At 41.9% G+C, this 14,844-nt stretch overlaps 1 pseudogene across 1 annotated transcript in view; it reads left to right on the forward strand.

Moving 5' to 3' along the window:
- Positions 1–5,314: 5,314 nt before the first annotated feature.
- Positions 5,315–14,844, forward strand: part of LOC123991502 — a 50,869-nt pseudogene continuing 41,339 nt past the window's right edge. Inside the window, exons 1-24 of the transcript XR_006830808.1 lie at positions 5,315–5,466; positions 5,808–5,852; positions 6,909–7,021; positions 7,154–7,299; positions 7,531–7,678; positions 8,130–8,282; positions 8,805–8,929; positions 9,062–9,147; positions 9,271–9,721; positions 9,846–9,963; positions 10,089–10,235; positions 10,461–10,702; positions 10,810–11,032; positions 11,147–11,320; positions 11,413–11,616; positions 11,821–11,988; positions 12,255–12,460; positions 12,569–12,751; positions 12,863–12,993; positions 13,095–13,296; positions 13,417–13,589; positions 13,732–13,907; positions 14,027–14,142; positions 14,280–14,653. The product of XR_006830808.1 is annotated as an apolipoprotein B-100-like (transcript). The remainder of the gene's footprint in view (positions 5,467–5,807; positions 5,853–6,908; positions 7,022–7,153; positions 7,300–7,530; positions 7,679–8,129; positions 8,283–8,804; positions 8,930–9,061; positions 9,148–9,270; positions 9,722–9,845; positions 9,964–10,088; positions 10,236–10,460; positions 10,703–10,809; positions 11,033–11,146; positions 11,321–11,412; positions 11,617–11,820; positions 11,989–12,254; positions 12,461–12,568; positions 12,752–12,862; positions 12,994–13,094; positions 13,297–13,416; positions 13,590–13,731; positions 13,908–14,026; positions 14,143–14,279; positions 14,654–14,844) is intronic.

The following is a 14,844-nucleotide window of genomic DNA, read 5'->3' on the forward strand; positions in this document are numbered from 1 at the left end:
AAACAGAACTTACAACATCAATCAACATGTCTCAATAACAATTGTACAGCCAGAAGAACAGAAAAGACTGGGAGTCTGTACCTGAACATGTCAAATAATATTTTTCGCTGAGATGGCCAGTCAATTTGAGTAACGTTGTTGTGTGTTCTACGTAATGACGCAGTTTTACGCTATCAACTGTAGCAACTTTTAGCAACAAATCAACCTGCCTCTAGCAACTTACCCTGAACATTTTTTTGGCACACTGACCAGCATGCCCATACAGCAGACACACAAACAGACAGACTCTCACAATTCTAGGGCTTCAAACTGCCCAGCCCATGGGAAAACATTCAAGAACTGTTCAAAATACAATCACTTTACAAAATGTCATTCTGCTCCAGCTTTTAGCCACACTCAGAACAGGCACTTATTTTCATCTCACTCTCAACATGAACACACTGAAATCCAAACCGTCTCCACCAACCATGTGACATTCAAGACATTGTGCAGCTCAGCGAGGTGGGTTTGCCTTTGCTACTGGATACCAGCACTGCGGTGTCGTTGCTCAACCCTGCCACTTACTACAAGTTTTTCCGTCACCTACCACTCCAACAGCACTCCACTGCCCTGTGTGGGTATGGTAGATCCAAGACATTGCAGGTGTAACCGATGTGAAATTGCTAGCTAGTTAGCGGTGGTGCGCGCTTGTGGCGTTTCAATCGGTGACGTCACTTGCTCTGAGACCTTGAAGTATTGGTTCCCCTTGCTCTGCAAGGGCCGTGGCTTTTGTGGAGCGATGGGTAATGATGCTTCGAGGATGACTGTTGACGAGTGCAGAGTGTCTCTCGTTCGCGCCTAGGTCGGGGCGATGTAAAGTCTATACTGTTACACAGGCACCCTTCAGGTCCCAGTGCACTACGGCGCCAAGCATCTACCATCATTCACGTTTCAAAGTGGGGTGTCAACCTCCTGGGCCTCGACCTCTTCACGGGCTTGGGGTTCACACTGAGAGATGACAGTGGGTCGGCTATCCACCAAGTTACCTGCACATGGCAACAGAATTGGCCAACTGACCGCACAATTTCATGGCTCCAGGGTCTTCACGAAGCTCGACCTGCGTCAGGTTACCTTCAGGTGCCTTTCCACCCAGCCAGCAGAGATCTCATGGCCTTTGTCACACATGCTGGCGTGTTCAGATAAACACGCAGCGGAGATTGGAGTATGTGTCTTAGTCAACCTCCAGGTTAATGGACTGAACTGGCTAGTTTGGAGAGTCATTGTTTACCTCTTCTATTAAAGGGTTAATTTTTATTTCAGGTATCACTCTAGGTTCTTGCCCTATGGACATTTTTATATATGGTACCAGTCCCTGGTTTTGGAAAGGGGGGGAAATGTTATGTATGGTACGACGTGCTGTACGTTATGGTTTACAACAGTGTGCTGCTTTATGGATGAATGGGTTGTGAGAATGAGTGACACGTGTCATTAAATGAGAGTGATATTCAGTGCCTTACAAAAGTATTCATCCCCCTTGGCGTTGTCCTATTTTGTTGTATTACAACCTGTAATTTAAATGGATTTTTATTTGGATTTCATGTAATGGACATACACAAAATAGTTCAAATTGTTGAAGTGAAATGAAAAATATAAAAAAAATATAAAAAAAACAGGAAAAGTGGTGCGTACATACTATGAAGCCCCTAAATAAGATCTGGTGCAAACAATTACCTTCAGAAGTCACATAATTAGTTAAATAAAGTCCACCTGTGTGCATTCTAAGTGTCACATGATCTGTCACATGATCTCAGTGTATATACACCTGTTCTGAAAGGCCCCAGAGTCTGCAACACTATTAAGCAAGGAGCACCACCAAGCAAGCTGCACCATGAAGATCAAGGAGCTCTCCAAACAGGTCAGGGACAAAGTTGTGGAGAAGAGGCAACAAAGAGACCAAAGATAACCCTGAAGGAGCTGCAAAGCTCCGCAGCGGAGATTGGAGTATCTGTCCATAGGACCACTTTAAGCCGTACACTTCACAGAGCTGGGCTTCTACGGAAGCCAGAAAAAAGCCATTGCTTAAAGAAAAAAATAAGCAAACACGTTTGGTGTTCACCAAAAGGCATGTGGGAGACTCCGCAAACAAATGGAAGTAGGTACTTTGGTCAGATGAGATTAAAATTGAGCTTTTTGGCCATCAAGGAAAACAATATGTCTGGCACAAACCCAACACCTCTCATCACCCCGAGAACACCATCCCCACAGTGAAGCATGGTGGTGGCAGCATAATGCTGTGGGGATGTTTTTCATCAGCAGGGACTGGGAAACTGGCCAGAATTGAAGGAATGATGGATAGTGCTAAATACAGGGAAATTCTTGAGGGAAACCGGTTTAAGTCTTCCAGTTATTTGAGACTGGGACGGAGGTTCACCTTCCAGCAGGACAATGACCATAAGCATACTACTAAAGCAACACTCAAGTGGTTTAAGGGGAAACATTTAAATGTCTTGGAATGGCCTAGTCAAAGCCCAGACCTCAATCCAATTGAGAATCTGTGGTATGACTTAAAGATTGCTGTACACCAGCGGAACCCATCCAACTTGAAGCGGCTGGAGCAGTTTTACCTTGAAGAATGGGCAAAAATCCCAGGGACTAGATGTGCCAAGCTTATAAAGACATACCACAAGAGACTTGTAGCTGTAATTGCTGCAAAAGGTATTATTGACTACAAAGTATTGACTTTGGGTGGGTGAAAAGTTATGCACGATCAAGTTTTCAGTTTTTTTGTCATATTTCTTGTTTGTTTCACAATAAAAAAAATGTGCATCTTCAAAGTGGTAGGCATGTTGTGTAAATCAAATGACACAAACCCCCCAAACATACATTTTATTTCCAGGTTGTAAGGCAACAAAATAGGAAAAATGCCAAGTGGGTGAATACTTTCGCAAGCCACTGTATAATGTGAAACCGTTCAGATGTGCGTTCTTCTACAGCTAAACTAGATATAACAGGTAGCATACAATATTATGGGTAATTTAGAAAATGCCACCAGAGGTCATCAGAGTTTGAGGTTTGAAGAAAGTGATTGAGCCCAATGCTACTTCCTTGTAAAAATGCATGTAGGTACAGTGTGAAAAAAAGTACCCAAAAGTCATACTTGAGTAAAAGTAAAGTCACCCAGAAAAATACTACTTGGGTAAATGTCTAAAAGTATTTGTTTTTAAATATACTTAAGTATCAAAAGTGAAAATATAAAATATTTCCAATTCCTTATATTAAGCAAACTGGACAGCAATATTTTCTTGTTTTTAAATGTATGTATAGCCAGGGGCACACTCCAACACTCATAATTTACAAACGAAACATGTATGTTTAGTGAGTCCATCAGATCAGAGGCAGTAGGGATGTCCAGGGATGTCCTCTTGATAATTGTGTGAATGGACCATTTTCCAGTCCTGCAATGCTTTCAAAATGTAAACGATTACTTTTGGGTGTCAGGGAATATGTATGAAGAAAAAGGACATTGCTAAAGAAAATACATGTAGTGAAGTAAAAGTTGTCAAAAATATAAATAGTAAAGTACAGACACCCCAAAAAATGACTTAAGTAATACTTTAAAGTATTTTTACTTAAGTACTTTACACCACTGTGTTGGTAGTTGTGTTGTTGTGTGTTTGTTCTGATGTTGTTTTGTTTGTTTGTTTATTTGTTGTTGGTGGGTTTTTTTGGGGAGGAGGGGTGCTAGGAGGGGGAGGAACATTTTTAAAGTGTTGCCACAACAGCAGTTGTGCAAAGTGTTCATGCCAACACAAATGAACGGCATAAGACATTTTAATTCAAAATGAGGCCTACAACCCATGTTCAACCCTAGTCTGTATGGGACCAACAGTATGTCCCTTCTGTGTCCCCCTTTCTGAGCTCCTTGGTCTATTTTAAACGCTTAAGGTAGGCATAAACCTATTGTTAATGTTGCCTAATCACTGATGTAGTCATTGTTCATGCCTAAAGGAGAACCAGTAAATAAAAAGGCTTTGTATCAGCACAAACTTCATCGCCTCCAGTTTTCAATTTGCCATAAAATCAACTGTGAAGTAAGCTAATAAACATTGACTTAATGTGTATTTCTTTAAATTTTCAGATGTAATTTAAATAATTTCTATCCCAGTTGATTTAGTCATTGAAGTGTATATAAGTGTGCACACTGAACCACTATGAGAGTCAAAGTTTTCTATGACTACTTTTTCTCTTATCCTGCTTTTTAGAATTATGACTGCTATCTATGAAGCCTTAAATGTTCACTCAAAACATTTTCTGTACATAATAGTGTTCTGCAGTCCTGAGGTTACTCTTTTAAGGACTTATGCAACTTCACATTATGTTCGTCTGCCTGATTATGTTATCTTCTCACTCTAGCAAATATCATCACGCTGACTGAGTGCACTTCTGTGGGAATCCTGATCAAAGAGGTTCATAGATTTCTTTATAGAGGTGAAAGGGGGAACTATGCATCCGTCTCTGTCCATTCATACTTTAGTCACACACGATATGTCAGACACCACTGGCCTGATTTTAACTAAACTTGGGTAAATGATGCATCTTGCCATAGAGATCTGGCATTTACAAAATACATTTGATAAGCCCAAGGGGGGCGCTATATTAATCAACTGAAATGTGGTTGTGTTACTGTTGCCTTATCTTAATGTACATCTTACAAGGCCTCCGTTTACACTTCTGTCCATTATAAACGTGTACATATGATATTCAGTTGGAAAAATAGCATTCAGGGTCTTGTAGATAGAATTTCAGGGAAGTATAATTAAGCATACAGAAAACAAATGACTAAAATACACATTTATCCATTCAACTAACCTATTTGGGTTGGTAGAGTAGATCATTCATGTTAGTAGGCATGTTCTGAGTGACTTGCAGGCCACCAATCTCATCTGACCACATTAATCTATACAACACAAATATCAGAACAGGTGTACAGTAAATCCCATGTAACAATGATAAATAATTTGCTACAGTGCTTGAGCACCAGTGACAATGTTTTTTTTTAAATACACAAGTTTATTTTACAACCCCTTACTTCAATCACTTGTTTCTAAAGCATGAAAAACCTTAGTTTGTAAATAAAATAAAAATGATAATAATAAAAAGCTAATCTAATACAATCAGAGAGTCCAATCAAGTCCAGTGCTGACTGACAAGTCTTGGGAGTGTTTGTGAAATGAGTTAGGCCTACCTTTGCCCTGCCACAAGGACTGCCTGAACTCTGGAACCAGGGCGGCACTCTGGCAGTTCTGGATCTCTGAAAGAGGGTTGTGAGAACTATAAAAGCAGAGAGCCAAAGCAGAGGAATCAGTCTACTGAAAGAGTGAACAGACCTCTTCTTCTCTCCCGAAGGCTTACAGAGCTTCTTCCAACCCATCATGGGGGATACTAAGCTCTGCCTTCTGCTACTGCTAGGCACCTATGCCTTGGCCCGTAAGTACAGCGCAATTTACACATTGTTTTTGAGGTCCATTTTTAATACATGCTTTTCATTCTCTACACAACTTTTTGGTAGTTTTGTGCTACAAGCATCCATTTGTGTTGAAATAGGTCTACATTTAACAAGAGACGATATAACTAATTCTGGGTAGCTTACATACACTTTTTTAAATTGTCATTGACATATAAGCATATATATATATATATATATATAATGAAAATATGCAGATACTATGAATACATTTTACAGACAGACAATTGCTGCAATGGATGATGTTCTGTGCACTGGTATTTCAACTTTTTTCCCAATACTTTTTTATTTTCATTATTCACAGAGCAAGATATTGGGAATTCTGAGGGACAATCTCCAACTTGTCTCTGTAAGTTTTTATTTTTATTTATTTAAATGTTAGATGAAGGTAATCTTCCAGTAGACAATGGTGTCTAGGGGAAATGGGTTTTCAACTTTCAACAAGTTGCAAAATGTCAGAGAAGAGAGGAGAAACAACCATATTGCTTGCTAGCTAGGAATCAAGCTTCAGGGGATTTTGTTTTACCTCAGGATTACAATAAAAATATGTTTTCTTCCAGACTCCACTAAAAACCATAGTGGAATCAGCACATCTTTATTATAATGTTTACTCCTTGTAGCCTAATCACAACAACTCTAGGGATCATTGCTAAAATTCACCTAGGCCTACTGAACTTGCACTGGTCAGCTGAAATGTGTGACTTTGGACACTTTTGATGATATCGCCATTCACTATCAGGTTGACTTTGCTAGCTAGCTACTGTCTGTAGCTATTTAGTTTCACCACAGGATTAAAATTAAAATAGCTACATGGTTTTCCAGACTAAGATACTAAGCAAGTTGTCAATACAACTCTGATATGGAATTTTTATGAATTTGCCTATAGACTATACTTAATTTGCAAACATTTAAAAAGAGTGAATGAACAGGATGGGACAAAACTTATGCTTAGCATTTTTCTCTGGTAAAATTCTGATAATTTTCATACACTAATTCTGACGTCATCAGAACCCAAAACAGGATATCAAACAAAAAAGGAGAGTGATTTTGTGAGAAGTTATCACGGCTTGTTAAAACCATAGAGGAATAAGCAAATCTTTGTTTCAACTCCTTGTAGTCTAGTACTCACAACGGTTCTGGGGAACGTTACTTCACCTAGGTCTACTCAATTTGCACTGGTCTCAGCTGAAATGTGTGACTTTGAACTCAATGATGAGATCATCGATCAGTGTCATGTTGACTTGCCAAATGTCAACACTATCAATTTTATCATACGAAAGGTAGAGTCCAGAACTCCTTATCTCACTAGAGATTAGATGTCTTTCATAACATGTCCCTACGTATTGCTCCCTTTTTCTCATAACTGTAATTGCAACGTTAGTCATTTATGCCCCCTTATTTTTAGTGGCAAAGAGGTTCAAGAACTTCAGAAGATTTCTGTACCAGTATGAAGCCGAGACACTTAATGGTGTAAATGGAGCTACCAACCTCAAGAATGGCCCTAAAGTAACCTGCAAGGTACGTGACAGACAGCTGAGCCCAGAGCCCTCCAGCAACTCTTCCGGGCTCTCACTCAACTTCCATTCCTCCCTTACAGAAGGGGACATTAAAGGGACAGTCCTCTGACCGTTCCTTTTCTCCTTCTCACAGGTCGAAATTGATGTGCCCCAAACATGCAGTTTCATCCTGCGCACCCCAGAGTGCTCCCTGAGCGAGGTCGTCCACGTCGACACAGAGGGTTCCGCTGTGTTCGCGCCCGCTGCTGGTGCTGAGGCTTTCCAGGCTGCCATGGCGAAGTACGCTATCACGTCACTCTTATCCCACAGCGATTTACAGACCTTTTCTATTGCTTGATAACCCTTGATGATAGAATAAGAGTATACTTAGTGGCTCTGATGAAAGTTTGACTACCAAAAGATCAACGTAAATAAATAGAAAATTGTGCATTGATCCTGAATGTGCGGAGATTCCTTTTCATTTCAGAATAAGAGTATACGAAATAAGATGATCACTCCTTTATTGTCCAGGAACCCCCTGAAGGTCATGGTTGAGGGACAGACAGGTGTGAAACTCTTCCCTGAGGAGGATGAGACCACCACCATCTTAAACATCAAGAGGGGAATTGTCTCAGCCCTTATCGTGCCTGCCTTGGAGGAAGAGAAGAACAAGGACATGGTAAGAGCTGACCAAGGCAATTTCCTCACCTGCCAGCTCACAGTCAATTAGTCAGTGACGTGACATAACAGTCATCAGGTCCATATAGGTCTGGGTCATCAAGGCAATTTGATTTTGTTTGTGATGTATCAAGATACAAATGACATAATAAACAGATAAGATGCCGCAATCTAGGGTGATAAATACCAAAAAACAAGTTGTTACAATGACTACCTAGAATGACTGCACCATAGATAAAGCTGCAGGTCAAAGTCCTTCATAGCTTCATCTCAAAACTTTGTGTGTCCATCTTATTGAGTTGACCATTCTAGATCTATAATCTGTAAATATCCTTCTTGGTACCAGTCATGTGACAAGGAATCACAGAAACCGAAGTATATTGTGTTAACCTAATAATCTAAATGGATGTATGTTCGTCATTTACTTTAACAAAAACTCTCTCAACATTCAGGCCACCCTTCATGGAGTCTGTGTCACCAACTTCGCTGTCAATTCCAAAGAAGACATCGCCACTGACGTGACCATCACCAGGGACCTGTCCAAATGCGACAGCTTCATTGCCCAGAGGGACCACACCAGCCCCCTGGCTATCCTCTCTGGCATGGTTAGAGGGAGGGGAAACGTGCAAAAAGATAACTTTATGGCCATCATTTACAAAAAAACATTTGGTCATTCTTCGATTAAGCATTACATTTTAATAGAATATCATATCATAAATTCAGCCACGGGCCAATTTTCTTCTTGAACGGATGGTCACGTGGCCCGAACATAATTGCAAATAATTTGTAGACTGCAAATTTACCGCAAGATGCCCAAACAGATAAAAATATTTGACTAAAACATCATAATTTCTTACATTTGTACACATTCACATATCTCTCTATTATTGTTGGAAATACTTTGGAGCAGATTTCCCAAATTAAAATCACTTGGAGCTGATTTGCTGGTATTTTTAGTCAACATTTGGCCAACATTTAAAAAAATATATAACTCACTTTTTTTACTTTTTTTTTTTACTTGGGGGGACAAATAAAATCACGTCAGTTGGGGAACCTTGATTTACACCATAAACCCATCATGATTATTGTTCCTGACAAAGTGTTTAATTGTGCTTCCCTGTCAACAGCAATACCCACTGTCCAAGCTGATCAGCAGCACCCAGACTTGCAACTACAAGTTTGACAACCAGAAGAAGCACATGACTGCTGGATCCTGCACGGAGAAGCACATCTTCCTCCCTTTCTCCCACCAGTAAATCCAGGCAACTTCAAATCTGTTTAATCCTATGAATAGAATACTGAGTCTGCAATGATGTTAGCCCAGATTTGACCCAGGCCAGTTTAGAATTCGTCACATGTTCTTCAATCCTCTTCCTAAATGCAGGACTGAGTATGGAGTGTCAACATTGGTCAAACAGACTTTGACTCTCCTGGAGACTAGCAAGATCAACGAAAGAGTTTTCAACCACAGTAAGAATTGACACTGGTCAAAATTCGTCTTTTACTCAAATGATAAACAGAATGTGTACTGTACCAGGCGGCCTTTACAGAATGACCTTTAAAACTAAATGTCTTCTATCTTACTCTCTAAAGATGAGGCCAACCTCAAGGGTTTACCCATGGAGGCTGCTGAGGACAAAGCTGCCGTCCAGACAGCAGATGCTGCTCTTGCCACCCTGAGGGAACTGAGCACCCTGTCCGAGACCAACCAGGGCCACCAGCGTGCCAGCACCTTCCAGAGACTTGTGTCTGAGCTCCGGGGACTGAAGGGTGAGGCTATGAGCCCTGCCGTCCCTGAGATGGTGTTCGTATCGGACGCCCTGACCTGGCAGGCCCTGGCCCAGTGCGGTACTCCTGAGTGTAGCAGCGCCATGCTCCAGCAACTCAGGACCTTCGAGCCTGAAGCTATTGAAGTCGACGCCGCTGTCTATGCCCTGGGACTCCTGCCCAACCCCTCCCGCCTCCTAGTCAAAGACATGCTCAGCATGGCTCAGTACAAACAGAGCAAGCCCATCATGTTTGCTTTAGGCAATGTCGTCAGAAAGTAAGTCCAAAATGTATACTCTACTTGGTTATTGACTGATAGACAATGACTGACGGTTTCAAATTAGTTTAATAAACATTATGGTTCAAATGTTCATTGCCACCCTCTTGTTTTGTGTTACTAGGCTCTACCAGGCTGAGGGCAAAGTCACCCCCGAGATTGCTGCTGTGTCTGAGTTCCTTGTCTCCCTTTTGGGTGCTGATTGTGCTGGAGAAAAGGAGCTGACCTTCCTGACCCTGAGGGTATGTTGTCACCTGTTGCTCAACTAATTCGATTCTTCTTCCCACCTAATCACATGACATGGAAAGCTTGACTTCTTTGACTGCTTATCTGACTCTCTCTCTCTTTTATTTGTAATGGACTCCAGATTATTGGCAACATAGGAGAAGCCATGGAGGCCGCCGACGCTACCGTGAAGACCACCCTGCTGAAGTGCATGAGACAGCCCACCACAACCCTGCAGGTCCAGCTCGCTGCCATCCAGGCCTTCAGGCGCATGTCTGTGACCGATGAGGTAAACTATATTCAAACTCAAAAGGAGTGTAGGAGTGCTGATCTAGGATCAGGTCCCCATATAATGTTTTTCATTATGATCTAAATAAATAGACAAGCTGATCCTATATCAGCACTCCTACTCTGAGACATGTGAATAAGGGCCATGCACTGCTATACTGTGGCACAAATTCTCCTTTCAAAAATACATTGACTAATTAGCTGCCATTTTGTTTTTCCTTTCCAGGTGCGCTCTAACCTCCAGAGGGTGAGCTCATACGCTAAGGGTGCTGTGCAGAAGAGACTGGCAGCCTACCTGATTCTGATGAGGACACCTGAGGCAAGTGACCTGGAGCTGGTGAAGAAAATACTGAAGGCGTCGATGCAGGAGCAGAAACCAGACGTCCAGGAGCAGAATGCGCAGGTCAAGGCCTTCGTGACCTCTCACATCTACAACATCATCCACTCCAATGACCCCGAGACCATAAAGTATGTATAAATTTGATCTGAAACAGACTTTGTCATAATATTATACAAAAAAGTTAAGTATCCAGTGTTAGTACTGATCTTTAATATTCTGTGATCCTAATCCCCAGGCTGGGCGAAAAGATCCTTGATGTCCTTGCTGACCCTACCATTGCAACCACTCATGGTGACTACACTACTATGTCTCGCAACTACAAGATGGATGCTGCCATGAACAACATGAAGACCAGCATGCAAGGAAACATGATCTTTGATCCCACCAGCCAACTGCCCAAGGAGATCATGCTTGAGACTACCCTAAAGGCTTTCGGCTATAACATGGACATGTGGGAGGTATGTAATAACAGAAAGAGGTTTTTACGTCTAGTAACTCATAATAACAGGTTTGTAGTGTGATTTTTGTTATATCCACTCTACATTGCATTGACTGTTTTTTTTTGTCTATAGATTGGCATGGAGGGAAAAGACTTTGAGCCAACTATTGAGGCTCTGTTCGGAAAGAGCGGGTTCTTCCCTGACACTGTATCCAAGGCTATGTACTGGGCTGGAGACAAGATGCCAGACCAGGTGAACGAGGTTCTGAAGAACTTCGCTGCCCCATTGAAGAATGAGAAAACAAAGGTGATTACCACACATCCAAAAAAATATTACTCCACTGCATTCAGTTTGTGTTACGATTGTCATTGTTAACTCTTCTCAAATCTTTTCTTCAGGTCCCAGAGAACATCATGAGGGAGATTATCCGCAACTTCAACAAGCTGGCGAAGGATCTGCAGGCTCAGGAGTCCCCTGAAGCCATGGCCTATCTAAGGATCATGGGAACTGAGCTTGGATACATCAAGGGCAGCGAGCTGAAGGGCATTGCCCAATACGCAGCCATGTACGCTGAGATCCTCCTCAAGGACATGCCCGCAAAGGTAATTCACATGTTTACACATATGTGTACCTCCAAGTGTGAAGAACCCTCTTGTTTTATTTCCAGCTAAGAACAATTTAATGTTTATAAAAATGTTCAAGAATGTATGACTTTTAAGTTGCTTTGGATAACAGCATCTGCTGAATGATATATTTTATATGTATTTATTGTTATTGTCATTGATTACATTTCTTCCGGGGTTTAGTTCATGCAGAATATGGTGGCAGGCACTGACAATGAAGTGTTTGCCCATTACATCTTCATGGACAACAAGTTTTCCCTGTCAACTGCCTCTGGCTTCCCTCTGAAGTTCTCTCTGTCCGGTACCTTTGCTCCTGGAGCTAAGGGTGGCCTGCGCTTTCACCGCAACATGGTAAATATCTCACTCACTGTTCTCTGCTATCTTCCTGCACTCAATCAACATTCTTTCACAAGATTCTAATTCCATTTTTTGTTGAGTTTTCAGTAACAGTAGTTTTCATACTATTGATACATTTGTATCCAATTGTTTGTAAACATTTAGAAAAATTCTCAAGTATTTGTAATAAACATTTGTAATAATAATATATGAAACATTTATAATAATGCATTTATACATAAGAGTTTTCTAATGGGCCTCTCACTGCTATCTTTTAACAGCAGGAAGTGTCCTTCATGCCCTCTGTGGGAGTGGAGTTTGTGACCCAGATGGGAGTACACATCCCTGAGTTTACCAGCTCCGTTGTGGAGATGCACACCAACATGTACCACGAAAGCGCCGTCAACGCCAAGATCACCATGGAGCAGAACCAGATCAAGCTGGGTATCCCTGCTCCTCAGGGCTCCACCCAGCTCTTCAGAGTCAGGTACATAAAAAACAACCAAAACAAATTCAAATTTTCAATTGAGTAAATGTATCAAAAGTCACATGATTTGTTATTTATTTTTGTTCTTTTGCTTTTCTTCAACAACAGCAACAGAATGCTGACAGTTACCTCTGGTCAGGCTACTCTGATCCCCCCCATGGATGAGGGCAGGACCAACGTTGTGAACTGCAACCCTCTCTTCTCTGGAGTGAAGTACTGCACCACCGTCCGTTACAACTTAGCTGGTGACAACGCTGCTGCTCCTTATTTCCCTCTCAATGGAGAGACTAAGTAAGTACAACATTTGAGGGAGTCTGGATGTGTTTATGGAAAGATATTGCTAATGCACCATGTATGAAGATCAAACTAGCATCATACTGAACAACAGTCTCTCTGTTCTAGGTTTGCTCTTGATATCCAGCCCACTGACGAGGTCTCTGAGTACACCGCCACCTTTGCCTATGACCTCCTTAGCGAGGGAAAGGAGGGACGCCAGAAGGTTGACACCGTGAGGATGACACTTAGAGCGGAGGGTAGGAACATCTGTCCAAGCACTACATTTCCCATGGTTCATACTGTTTGGTGTGAGTCAGTGGTTAAAATCAACTCACTCTCTTCCTCCTTGTTTCCCTAGGTGCTAAACCCACTGAGGCCACCGCCACCATGAAGTACAACAGGAACAGGAACATCCTGACCGCCAACGTCCAGATCCCCGACTATGATGTGGAGGCTGGAATCAGGATTGGTCTCACCGACAGCAGAGCCAATGGAAAGTCCATCACCATCGACATCACCAACAAGAACATCCCTCAGCTGTCTCTAATTGGCCGCGCCAAGTAAGTAAACGCAAAAGCCCTCCCCTTTAGCCACATTCATTGGTGCATGTCTTCATAGATCAGCACATGTTGGAAATTAATTGAATCACTAAGAGATTCTGATGGTTTTCTTTCCTCCAGGCTTGAGGCCATGAGCGACAGTATGCTGCAGGTCCAGCTGGTTGTCCCTGCCCTCAAGACTGATGCAGTTATCACTGCCACTATGAAGAGTGCAGAGGAACTCACCCTGGAGCTCAGGAGTGACATCAAGCTCCCCGAGACCACCTCCATTCAGGGTGTCATCTTCAAATACGGTACGCTGATTCTACAAATTCATAATACACCATTGTGTAGGGAGGAGGTCTATCTTTATGTGGTATGTTTATTTGACTAGTATGCAATAGACATAAGGTTCAAAGTTGAATGTACTAATAATACAACATGTTTTCCTTTTAGATGAGAACAAGGTTGAGGTTCAGCTGGTGTCCGACATGGGCTCTGAGATCCAAAAGGTCATCCCTCATACCGAAGCCCTCCAGGCATGGCTGAAGCAGCTCTCTGAGGACATCCTGGACCAGCAGGTGGTCAAGACCGACATGAAACTGCGTCAAATCCTCACCAAATCTCTTGAGGTAAGACAACACCCAAATCCTTTTCGTACAGTCTCCTCAATTCATTTCATGTTTTATTCTTCCATAGAAGTCAAACCAATGGTGGCAGATCAACGCATAACAAAATAGTTTTTTAACAGGCCATCAACATTTGGATGGACAAGATCACCTTTGATGTTCCCATGGTTGAGACACTGAAGGACAACATGCCAGAGCTGGCAATGCCCACAATGCCCGAAAGACTGTTCCTGAAATCGTAAGTACATCTGAAAGCAGTATTCTCTTTTTGGGGTCTATTTTTATAGAGCCTAGTAATTTTCTATGTGATGTCAGTGTCCAGTATCATAGTCTGATAGTAACAAACTATTTTTCATTATTTCATTCCTTCAACAGTGAGAGCACATTCAAATACCAGTTCAACAAGAACCGTGTTACCATCACCATCCCCATGCCATTCGGAGGAAAGTCATCTGAGGAGCTGAGGATCCCTGCCATGCTGACCACCCCACATCTGTCCGTGCCCCAGGTCGGTTTGGAGCTTGCCTCCAAGAAGGTCCAGGTCCCCACCTTCTCCATCCCCAATGACTACAAGCTCACTGTGCCACTCTTCGGAATGGTTGAAGTCTCTGCTAAGGTGAACAGCAACTACTATAACTGGGAGGGAATGGTCTCCGGTGGCAACAACTCTGTGGAGAGCCCCAGCTACATTGCCAAGTTTAAGGTGGTAGCTGACAGTCCCATTGAACTCCTCGCTTTCACATCTGAAGGTAAACCTTTTCTCTTAACTTTTTTTTAACCTTTTTGATTGTTATAACCTTAACAAGTTCATTGAACTTCCAAATCAGAAATGTTTAGTAGTTTTACAGATTGCCATATTATCATGTTTGGAAAGGAAGAAACATGATACATAATAACTTCAAATTAGATTATATAATATAACCTACCTTGAGTCAGTTTG

Source organism: Oncorhynchus gorbuscha, linkage group LG12, assembly GCF_021184085.1.
Source record: "Oncorhynchus gorbuscha isolate QuinsamMale2020 ecotype Even-year linkage group LG12, OgorEven_v1.0, whole genome shotgun sequence".
NCBI classification, from domain to species: Eukaryota; Metazoa; Chordata; class Actinopteri; order Salmoniformes; family Salmonidae; genus Oncorhynchus; species Oncorhynchus gorbuscha.